Consider the following 12,155-nt stretch of genomic DNA (forward strand, 5'->3'; position numbering starts at 1 on the left):
AAAGCCTTGCAAGTAAAATGATGCTAAAATTTGGCTCATGATCTCTGCTCCTGACCTTTTTCAAGACAAGTTCTTGTTGTTCTTCTCACACTGAAAAAGGTACCAAAATTGAGAACCTTGTGAGGTTCTCTATTTCCACTCTGACAGTGGGTGTGAGGTAAACAGTCATTACTGAATTGGGAAGCTGATGGAAGTGTCACTTGATAGCACCAAGTTTTCTGTTTGCATTGCTTGCAAAAACCATTTGCAGTTTAGGAAGCAGAATGTTTTCAAAGCTTGTTTAGTGACATAGCTTGATCTGGACATGGAAGAGGAAAAGTCAGCCCTCCCTCCCAGCCCTTTTAGACTCTAGGTCATTTTTTTCCATTTGTAAATCTTGTTGGCTAGTCCCAAGGATATGGCAGGCTGTGGGGGGGGGGGGCCAGCATAGTGCTGGATGAGACTCATCAGGTGGCTGTAACTGTCTTCCTTGTACTGCAAAAAAATGAGTGTCAGGCCAGCTCCTTGTAGAGTGCCTTCACCTGAGCCACCTTCTTGGGGTCCTTCTGCCTGTAATTTTCCTGCAAAATCTGGTGCTGTTCTGGAGTTCCCCATTGCAGACACTGCACCGCCAGCCAGCTTCATTTGTTGTCCTGGATATCAGTGCCAACCTTTCCCATCACACTGGGATCCCCAAAGGTGTCAAGGTAATTATCCTGGATCTGAGAGAATTCTCCCATCTTCAGCAGAGTCTTTTTGGCATTGGCATGTTCCTTCTGTCCATCATGCCTGCCATGTACATGCCAGCTGCAAGGGACAGGCAGAAGGAGTAGAAGGCTGTCTTGTACTTGACAATAGATTTATACCGCTTCTCCATGTATCTGCCAAGATCCACATGGTCCTGAGGAGCTGTGATGAGATCTAGGCTCTGCCCGAGCTCATTCTGATAGGAACTCTGCAGGAAGAGCTCATTCAGATTCGAGTTATATGGCTACTCCTGGCAATAGAACTTCAGCAGGCTGTAGATACATGCTTCCACAAGCACAGCATTGTGGACAGCACTCAAACCCATGCCAGGCGTCTTATACCAGCAGGTCTGTCCCCTGCAAGTAGTGGAAGGGTCCATGATGTCATCTGCCACCAGTAAGAAAGCTTGCAGCAGTTCCACACACCAGTCCACCGTCATGGCCCTCTGCAGGTGGTCAGCATCCTGGTTCTTTGGCTCCACTAGCTCCCAGAATGCTACCAACACCATCAACCCTTGGTTGTACTTGCCTCCGATGGCTTTGTACTCCACGACCTCCTTCAGCCAGGCAACAGCATCCTCTGTCCCTGGGTGTCCTATCTCATCCTCAGTCAGCACCTTGATAATCTGGGAGAAGTTCTGGATGAAATCCTGCTCCTCTTGGGCATGAGCATTTGATTTCTGGTCACCATTCATTCTGAGAGAGGAGCAAAATGCTCCATTGTGGGATGCAGGCTCACTAGAAGATTCTCTTAGGATACCTCCTTTGAATTCCCTGTATAGAAAGATAACTTTACATATAAGTGTGTATTAGCTTGGAAACCAGAAAAAGGAAAAGATGGAGAAGATTGTTCATTGTGGTCATGTCCAAACAAAACAAAACAAAGATTTTCAGAAGCCCTGCATTCAAGTGTCAAGAAGCATTGTCAGTAATTGACATGCTATTTGGTACACTTTTTTTTTCTTTTTTTAGAATTTAGTACCTCACAGCCACTCCCAATTCAGAACCAAGTATATAAACTTGTAAAAAGTGACAATACTATATCATCTGTACCATTGTCTGTCTTCAGGCCAGGTGAGAGTAAACCCGCCTTTCGGTTGCCTTGCTAGGGAGAACCATGGATGGATAGCCTGACAGAACTGCAGACCAACCTTGTGAGACCCCAGTCCTCTGTCTGGTACATTTTAATTAATTGATGAATAACAGTTAAATCAGATTTCCAAGGGGAACTATGATATTCTAAGTCCTAGGTATAATCTAGAGCTGAACTCTGAGTTAGAAAGGATGCTGAGAGTCCAAGCTGTCCTTCTAAAGAGACTTCATGACTGTTAGTTTGACAGTGACTGTTGGAGGCACCATGAGCCTTATTGTGAGTAGGTTCTGACATAAACCAAAGATTTAAAGATAAATAATTCTAGATAGGCGGTTGTTGTTGAAAGATTTTTTTGTCCTAATTTGTATTGCACCAGTTACTTGTTGCAAATTTCTCTGACTAGAAAATGTTATTTTGTAGAGATACACAAATCACAACCTCCCTCCCAGAATAGCTTTTAAATAATGTATCTTAATTATACAAAGGGATTTCATTATGGTATTTCCATACCTGAATATAATGTAGTTTAATCAGATTCACTTTTTCTATTACTCTTAATCCTTTAACCCACTTTTTAAACCACTTCAATATATTTCAGTACTCATAGTTTTCATACTTGCATAGAAGCTTCTTTTATCATGTTCATGTTCCGTAACTATCTTCTTTTCCAAAATCCTCCTCACTCCCATTGGTTAGCTGCCTCTAATACATCCTCATTTTGTACCCATGTGATTCACACACACACACACACACACACACACACACACACACACACAATTTTAAAGAAGATTCACACAGGAATTACAGTTAAATAAAGTCAGGTAGTACATATATTTCTTTTTGAGCAGAGACCCTCTTCTTTCATTTTCTTCCAGTTTTCTCCTGACCCCCACAAGGTATAAAATTAATTTCCAACATAGTGTCTAGTGAGTATCACTGTGGAATTAGGTCACCCTTTGTCCCACCATTTCTGTGCTTCCCCTTCCTCTCCCCAAACCAGATAAACTTATACACAAGATGTAGGATACAGAAATCAAAAACAGTGACAAAAGGGAAAAACAGAAAGAAACCACAACATAAAATGTAAAAACTTCTATGTGATTCAATTTGTATCACTTTCTGTGTAGCAGGCTCAGTGGTGGTTGTTAGGGAACCAGTGGCATCACATGGTCATATCCTGAGACCTGGTCTCCAAAGCAAGCTGGTATATGATAGTTCACCACTTGTTACTTGAGAGGCAGAGGTAGTTGGATCATAATCCAAGGCTGACCTGGGCAAAACCCTGAGATTTTTAACAAAAACAAAATGAAACTGAAAGGCAAGAAAATGAGGGTGTGTCTTAAGTGATATAGTGCTTGCATAGCAAGCATGAAGCCCTGAGTTCAATCCCTATGACTAAAAAATACACACACACACACACACACACACACACACACACACACACACACTGCTAGGGAGAATAGTAACAAATTATGAGACTCAGTGGTGACAGAGGAGGAGGGAATAAGTGATGATCCCCATATTTCCAGACCAGAAAACTGAGTGGTGCCATTCTGTTGTACAAATGGTGACTTGGTTTCAAAGGCAATGGAATGGTTTTTTTGTTGTTTTTTTTTTGCCCGTCCTGGGCTTGAGCTCAGGGCCTGAGCACTGTCCTTGGACTTTCTCAAGGCTAGCACTCTACCACTTGAGCCTCAGCACCACTTCCAGCTTTTTTTCTATGTATGTGGTACTGAGGAATTGAACCCGGGTCTTTGCAAGCACTCTTCCACTAGGCCAAACTCCCAGCCTCTGGAATGATTTTGAAAGCTGTGGCAAAGGTGATACAGGAGCTCCAGTATGTGTTTATTAATGGAATTTCAGAAGATGGGAGGTAGAACTCTGGAATATTTGAGGGGTGGCTTTAATACAAAGAACCTATAGGTAGAAGAAACTGAGAAAGAATGACTGAGAGGGTGAACTCTGCCACAAGCAGCAAAGGACAGGAGAATTTCTAGCAGAAAGGAGGTCAGAGTGTTCTGAGAGGCTCTGCTGGATGATAGTAATAGAGGTCATGGGTGACTTTAATGAGAATAGTTCATGTTAGAGATGGGTAATAAAGGCCAGAATGGAAGAGTGAACAATGAAGTGAATGTGGAAGAATGAATAGATGGCAGATAAAGTGTTTGGATATTGGCTGCATAGAAATAGGTTGTTGTCTGGAGAAGGGAAGGCAAGACCAAGGAATGGTGGGAGCCTGATTTCAGCATGTTTATGTGTTAAGGGTCATAGCCAGAAGAGAGGTGTATAGGTTGAAATTTAAGAGCTGAATGTGATGGTGCATACCTATTGTTCCAGCTTTCAGAGCCTGATATTGAAAGATGGTGAGTTTGAGGCCTGCATGGGCTGCCAAGGGAAAACCTGTCTCAAAATGTACTTGAGAGTACATGAACACAAGAAGTGTAATTTCAAGGTAGGATAGGAAATCAGTTCTGTTCACTTCTTGTGGAGGAAAGGGTGGGATAATTTGTGAATGGCAAAAGAAGAGAGATGGGTAGAGTCTTGAGATTGGTGAATTTGACTGAGGAAAAACTGAAAATAGATGTGGATAGAGTGCTGGAAAGTTCTTCTGACTGTTTGTGTCTTCCCGAAAACTTAGGATCTTGAAGTTGTACAGTTCAGTGTTAGGACATCTAGAGTTGGGGCCTGGGAAGGCATTTAGCTCAGGATGGTGGATCCCTCAACAGTGCCTTATCAAAAGGGCATTGATATTTTCCTCTCCATGCAATGTGAAGACATATTGAGTAGGCGAACTTTGCCAGCCAAGAAGCAAGTCCTGACCATGCACCAAATAAGCTTGCACCTTCATATTGGCCTCCCCATCTCCAGAAATGAGAGGAACAGGTCTTTATATGGTGTGTGTGTGTGTGTGTGTGTGTGTGTGTGTGTGTGTGTTTTAAAGATTTTTATTAGCATGCAGTTATTATACAAAGAGGCAGGATTCATTGTAACAGTTCCACAAAAGGTAAAAATATACTGCAACCAACTTTATTCTTTCAATCACTTTTCATTTTCTTTCCTTTATTCTTCTTAGGACATTTCAACACGTTATAGTGCTTTGTTTGTTTGTTTGTTTGTTTGTTTGTTTTGTAGGCTTCCTAAGTACATTAACTGTATTCATCCTCATTTATACTCTCCAATTGCTCTTGTCCCTCCCATTGGTACCGGCCCCAATTTGAACCTGTTTTACTTTTCTGTCGTGTGTGTGTGTGTGTGTGTGTGTGTGTGTTTGTGTGTGTGTGTGTGTGTGTGTGTGTGTGTGAATTGTATCAAGAGATCTTACCCGGAAAGTATGTTTTTTTTAAGCCATTAGTGTATTATATGTTTTGATAGCAGTGCAAAATCAGTCTCAACAATACTTAGAGCCCAGTTGAAGCCTAAAGTTGTGAGGTAGTATCCCACATTTTTCTCAGTGTGTTACCCATTTCATAATAAGGCAGGAAAGTGTTTACATGCCCCAGGAAGCAGGAGACATGAACATAGGAAAAATGATACACGTGATAAAATGGGGGACAGTCAGGGCCGGGAGGGCTCAGCAGGGTAAAGAAGTAGGGACATTTAGAAAGAGAAGCAGAGAACTTTGTCTCTTTGCTACTGTTGTCCTCTGTGACTTTTATTTGGAGAAAAATTAGAATCGTTAATTTACAGGTGAGCAATTACAACTCTCATGAAGATTTCAATTGAATCTTGTTTGTAGATTGTTTTAATATAGAATTGTTTTCATCAGAACTTAATAGAAGTGCATTTATGTTAAGAACATTATTTGGTAATAAAACAAATGCATAAGGTACATTTGTGGAGTTGTGATTTCAAAACAGAATAATGAAACCAGTAAAATTCTTAAAAAAACTAAGGAGACATGAGTATATAATAGAGAGGATGCTATATGATTAAATTATATGTATGTATGGAAATCTCACAGTGAAGCACCTTTGTACAATTAATATAATAAAATAGGCTTTATTTAAAACAAGAGAAGTCTACTTTCTATAAGTTAGAACTGTTTGACGCAGATTTATCCAGATATGTAAATTCTCAAGAATGAACAATAGCTTTTGACACATAGTGACTGAGACAATGTCATTATATGTGGAAATAGAAGGCTTTTACAGTAATGGGTTTCATGGAATCTATGATTCATTCTCCGTGCGCATAGGTACTGAATTATCTGAGTTGGCAGCATTTGTAATGGCACTAAATTTAGAAAAAAAAATGAAAAAGTGAAGAGGGGAGAAAGTGCTAGCATGGTGATTTGCTATGATACAGCTTGTGCAGAGGTGTGAACGTGTGACCTTGTGAAGATACTTTTGGGTATGTGTCCTGCTTTGTTAATTCTGAACTCCCAAGTTTGGTGCACTTCTTAAGGCTTTTATCTTCTACTTAGGGGTGCGTCATCAGAGTTTTGTTATGCTTAGTAACATCTAGGTTTTTCTGTCCTAAGGTTTTTTTTTTGATAATGTGTACTTTAGAAACAATCCACAATCAAGAAAAATAGTCCCCAGAGAGAAATGAGCAGAGTGAAATAGTGTTCACGCTGCTTCTCTGCATCCAGCCAAGTCCAGAAGTTGAAGCACCCGTGAGCTGCAATCCTGTACCATAAAGAATATTCATTGCCATATAAAGTTTTAATTTTTGAAGTTCAAACAGCCTATTCATCCTTGTCAATTAGTTTGTACCAAGAGCCCAAGGTGGTTGGCATGGTTGTGCTGATGCATTACATTGTAGAGGTTATTTGCAAGAAAGATAAAATAACTCAGTGGTATTCTTACTTTATCCAGTTTTGAAAGTTGGTTCTTTACTTTTCTTACTGGAAAACTGGATTGCATTGTCCTTTAGCAGCTTTCTCTTGGATCTCACTTTACTCATGCTACCTGACCCAGCAGTTTTGTGAGTGCTGATGGTCAGTGATTGAGTTCTCCATCCATCTCTTCTCCCAGAATGGTCTCTATGGTGGTATTGGAGGACCATATTCAGCACCTGAGAGGAAAAGGAACAATATCAGGAACAAGTCTGGCAGATATTTTGTGCTGATAATTTATAATAGCTCAAGTTATGGCCCTCAGTGAGCCATGAGTCTGGTGGTAGGATGTCATCTCAAGCAGTGCTTAGCTGAGTGATTGCACTGGGCCGTTCAGCTAGTACATCCTAGCCAATGGGATCATCTGAGAGCCTCCATGCAGAGAACTTTTCTTTCTAATTTCAGGCCCTCTCTCCTTATATTTTCCTTGGTTGGAGTGTTAGTTAACCCAAGTCTGAGAGGGAGCTGAGGGTACATCCTGTGACCATGTCATGTAGTCAAATTAACCAAATATGACACACTATCACTAGCCCCAGACTTTTTCAGTATGGTTTTCAACTTAACACTGGATGAGAGGTAAAGTGGTAGACTGGAGATGGGAGTAGAGCTCAGGATTGAAGTGTTTTCTGGGGCTTCTTAGTTGTGTAAACATCACCTACTAAAGTTACTGAAAACACAAACACAAATCTCTGGTCCATAGAACACAGGTGCTTGTCTTTGAGTTGGAAGAAGTATCATGCTGTGAATGCAAAGCAGTTGCTCGTCCTTGTTACCACATTAACACTTCTGCCAAATGTTGGGCATATAAATGAAAGGTATAGCAATACTTAGACTGCTTCCTTTTCACATAAAGCAAGAATATTCTTAGAAATGAGACTAACAACTATGAGCAATGTTGTGTCACCATGGAGAAGGAGACCTCACTGGGTGAATAAGATGCTTCATGGATGTGAGGTCAGAGTTGTGGAATAAAATAAAACTCTCCTTTACATTTCCTACATTCTATGCAGCCAATAGCTCATCCCTTCAATGGATATGGTATCTCAAAATGTAGTCTCAGCTCAGTGGTCTTCTCTGGCACTTTAGTATCCTAATACAATGCCTGTGGAATTTTTAGGAAAGGAGGATTATGGAACTTCTTAAGTCCCTGACTGAACTTCTTGAATCACTGACTTTGAGTTTCTGGAGAAAATTTGGATTTTTAATCCTTCTGGGGAGGTTCTGGCCATGTTTGAGAGCACTCACCTGACTTTCTAGAAAAAGTGGAGGAGGCAGGACTATCATAGTCTTTATTTAGTTATGAAAATTCCTTGCTCTGTAAATTAGCTGTTTATAAAAATGTTATAAATATGTATATATATGTTCATTAGCAAAATATGAAAACTACTGAGAGGCTATTTATTTCAAATAAAAGCAACAAATTAAAAATTAGACCCGCAGGTCCTCACTCATTCCATTGGCCAAGAAAAGGCTGTGAGCCTGCACTTTACACTTAACTACTAGGTAGGTAGATTGGTATAGTTTTTTCTTTACAGAATATGACATGTGATCAAGAGGCTTCACAACCTTTTTATGTTTTGGCCTAAGAATCTCTGGGAAAATAGCCCCCCAAAAGAATCTGAATTGTGGACTATTATTATTTCAACATTATTCTTATCAGCAAAATAATGCTAAGTGCATAATGCATCTGTATGATGCAATATTGTATAACTGTTTATAAGGAAATTTTAGTAATGTAAAGAAGGCTTATGGCATAATTGCCTAGAGAATACAAAAATTTACATATAACATGCTCCAAATGTAAAACAAAGTAAACAAAGAAGATGGAAATTTTCAAAGCATTATCCTTAATCATATTTTATAATTTTATAATTATTATTATTTTATTTTTTGTTGGTTGGGCTTGAACTCAGGGCCTGGGCACTGTCCTTGAATAGTTTTTGCTTAAGGGTAGCGCTCTGCCACAGTGCCACAGAGATGGTGATGGAAAACTGTGCTGCTTTTCTTTTCTTTTTTTCTTTCTTTGCTTGGACTCAGGGCCTGAACACTGTCCTTGGGGTTTCTCAAGGCTCTGTACTGTTTTTTTGGGGGGGGTTAATTAATATTTTTACTGTTGTTATAAAGGTGATGTACAGAAGAGTTATCTTTTCTTAAGTCAGGTAGTGAGTACATTTTGGGGGGGACAGTTCTTTTTTCAATAATGTCACCTCTTCCAGTAGCTAGCATTTATTATCAGTGTAGGTGAATTATACAAAGAGGATCAATTGTGATATTTCCATACATGCATATAAGGTATTTGTTTTATTTTTACTAAAAGATTTTTTTTAATTCCTTACTCCCTTTTTCAAAACAGCTTTTCATCAGTTTCATTATTCTATTTTTAAAATTTTTTATTAAAGAATTTACTAACATTGATTTTTACATCATATTTCAAATGACATATTTAACAGACAAGTGTTCAAGAAGGGAATCTCTATATATAATCACTAGCACTTAGTTTTTAGAACATAATCAAAATTAGGCTAAGGATTTATATATCATAGATACATATTAGTTTATGAAATAAAACATTATATCTATGGAGTCATAGGTTTTTATGTCTATGTAGTTGTGTTTATATTTCCAATACCATGTCCATAGCATTGGGTATGCAAATATTGAGTCCTCGCTCTTGTTCTGTACTGGTTTTTAAGTTAGATTTCCATAGCTGCTTGTTTGTTAATGTCTTACTATTGTAATAGATATCCTTTTCAGAAGTCAACCTACATTAGTTAAGGCCCACAGGCCATCTGCCTCCCTCTGCCCTTTAATTCAAGACATTAATTGCAAGTTTTAAGGCAAATGGTTGAGAAAAGTTCACAATTTCTCAATTAATTAGGTAAATCTCCATATTTACAAATAATATAGTTATTTTCTAGAATGGACCTTAATATTTATTAGTATATCTTTCGTTACATGATACTATGTTAAAAAAAAAACAAAACTCCATGTTCATGAGAACCATAAGTTTCAATAGGTGGTTATCAGAGGAGCCCTACATACAAGGAGCAGTATGAGAAACTAGTTACTACTTTTCTGTTTTGTACATTGTATATTTATTTAAAGCTTATTTGATGTTGAAAGACTACAAGAGACTCTTAGAAATAATTTGTTTAAACTACTGCTTTTGAAAACTGTAATACTACTGCCCTTCCTAGTTTTAAAAGAAAATAGATTTCTGAGGTAGACAAGACCAGAGGGTCAAGATGTATTTATAGCTTCTTCTCCCACACAGTGTTCAGAAATGTGGTAAGTGTCGGGTGCTGAAAGGTACATAGCAGTCACATTTTTATCTGGAAATGGCTACTTTTAATTCTTCAGTCTGTCCTTCTTAACTATGTGAAAACTGATTTTCCATTAAGAAAAATTTAATGCCATACAACTTTGTGCTGTGTGTGTGTGTGTGTGTGTGTGTGTGTATGTATGTGTGTGTGTGTGTGTGTTGCTAAAGTCTATGGTTCATTTATGCTTTTTTTTTTATGAGACATACCTACAAGCTTACACTTCACAATTTCCTCTATTTTTAATCAGTACAGCTGTACATTGTTTTTATTTGTTCCTCAAATCTGTTTTCTATTGAAATGATTGTTATTTTTCTTGATATTTGATGCCAGGATCACTTCTGAGACTTGAAACTTAGATCAAGTAATTCAGTTTGTTCCATTTGGGCCTCTTGAGGAAAGGTTTCAGATTTAGTACTGAAGCCAATTTTCCATTCAGTACTGCAAAGGAAATGACCAAGCAAACTAAGAACCAAAAAATAAATGGTATTGGAAGTCTTAAGTCTTCAGGAGGAAATCCTATGGGCTTTGCTAAAAGGTGTTGTTGAGTCCTTCTCTCTTTACAGTGGCTTACTTAAATTCAGAAACTCAAGAATTTACTATTTCTTTTAAATCACTTGGGCTTTGAAAAGTAGTGCAAAATTGGCAATTTGTGTGTGTATGGTTATAACTCAAAAGCGATTTCAGAAAAAAAATCAGCTGTACATGCTGATGTTCTAATTTTTACTCAGTTTTTTTGTTGGGGTGGGGGAGATGGGGATGGGCAATACAAGGATTTGAACTAAGGGTAAGGATGAGCTGAGCCCTATCTTGTCTTTTATACTTGTTGTTGCTATTATTATTATTATTATTACTATTTTTGCACAAGGCTAGTGCCCTGCCACTTGAGCCACAGTGTCACTTCTGGATTTTTCTCTGTATGAACCCAGGGCTTCATGCATGCTAGGTGAGCACTCTACCACTAGGCAACACTTCCAGCTCTTTCCACTGGTTATTTTTGAGATAAGATCCGACTTCCTGCCCAGAAATGTGCCTGAACCAGATCCTCCTATTTTCCACTTTTTGCCCTAGTTGGGGTAACAGGCTAGTATCACTATATCTAGTTCTTCCATATGTTTGTTTGCTTGTTTTTTTTTTTTTTTGCCAGCCCTGGGGCCTGAACTCAGGGCCTGGGCACTGTCACTCTACCACTTGAGCCACAGTACCACTTCAAGCTTTTTATGTGTCTGTGGTACTGAGGGAGTGAACTCAGGGCTTCATGCATCCTAGGCAAGCACTCTACCACTAGGCCACACTCCTAGCCCAAAATCTTTTTTTTTTTTCTTTTTATTATGAAGCTTCAACTCTGGGCCTAGAATCTGTCCCTGATCTCTTCAGCTCAAGGCTAGTGCTCACCAGCTCTTCCTTATTTTTTCTTTTATTGTCAGGATAATGTATAGAGGGGTTATAGTTATGTTCATCAGGTAGTAGGAGCATTACTTCTTGTACATTGATACCCCTTCTCATGTTTTTGTCCCCTTTTCCCTCCCCTTACCCCCTCCAAATCATCTTGCTTTCCCCCTTCCCTCTCCTATTTCAAATAAACAAACATATGCAATATGCTAGGTAACAAAGTCAGATACAGTAACAATATGAGAGTAGCTATAAGGGCAAAAAAAAAGAGAGAAGACAAATAACATAGTACATTAAGAACAACAATCACACATGATAAACCTCTTGTTTCCACATCCCAGAGTTCATTTCATTGAATCTTATCAGCTCTTACATTTTAAGATGGAGTCTCACAGATTTATTTATTTATTTATTTATTTTTGCCAAGGATAGCCTTCAACTATGATCTTCCTGATTTTCATGGCTGAAGCAACTAGGATTGTGTGAGCCACATTACATAGCTTAAAGTTATGTTCTGTGTTTGTTTTATTTTTAATATGGATGGAGAGTGAGGGAGAGTTTTCTATCACTGACCACCATCTTGGAACTTCTTAAGGAAGAAGGGTTAGGAGAAAGAATATACATTAGTGAAATCCTTTGTCTGGATACTTTTTTTTCTGATTATCTATTCATGTTCTAATAACCAGTTTTACTTTTGTAGCTAGTATTAGTTACATTGAGCTACTGCAATAAAAGATCCCCTAATAAACGAAGTAATCTAATAAAATAGACATATCTTCCTCTTTCAT

At 38.6% G+C, this 12,155-nt stretch overlaps 1 protein-coding gene and 1 pseudogene across 2 annotated transcripts in view; one reads left to right on the forward strand and one right to left on the reverse strand.

The window, feature by feature from the left end:
- Cacnb4 (calcium voltage-gated channel auxiliary subunit beta 4) overlaps nt 1-12,155 on the forward strand; it is a 244,120-nt gene that overhangs the window by 81,856 nt on the left and 150,109 nt on the right. The window lies entirely within an intron of this gene.
- On the reverse strand, nt 349-6,286 carry LOC150056363 (farnesyl pyrophosphate synthase pseudogene; annotated as a pseudogene).

The sequence above is a fragment of the Megascapheus bottae genome, chromosome 12, assembly GCF_031878675.1.
Source record: "Megascapheus bottae isolate mThoBot1 chromosome 12, mThoBot2.hap1, whole genome shotgun sequence".
NCBI classification, from domain to species: domain Eukaryota; kingdom Metazoa; phylum Chordata; class Mammalia; order Rodentia; family Geomyidae; genus Megascapheus; species Megascapheus bottae.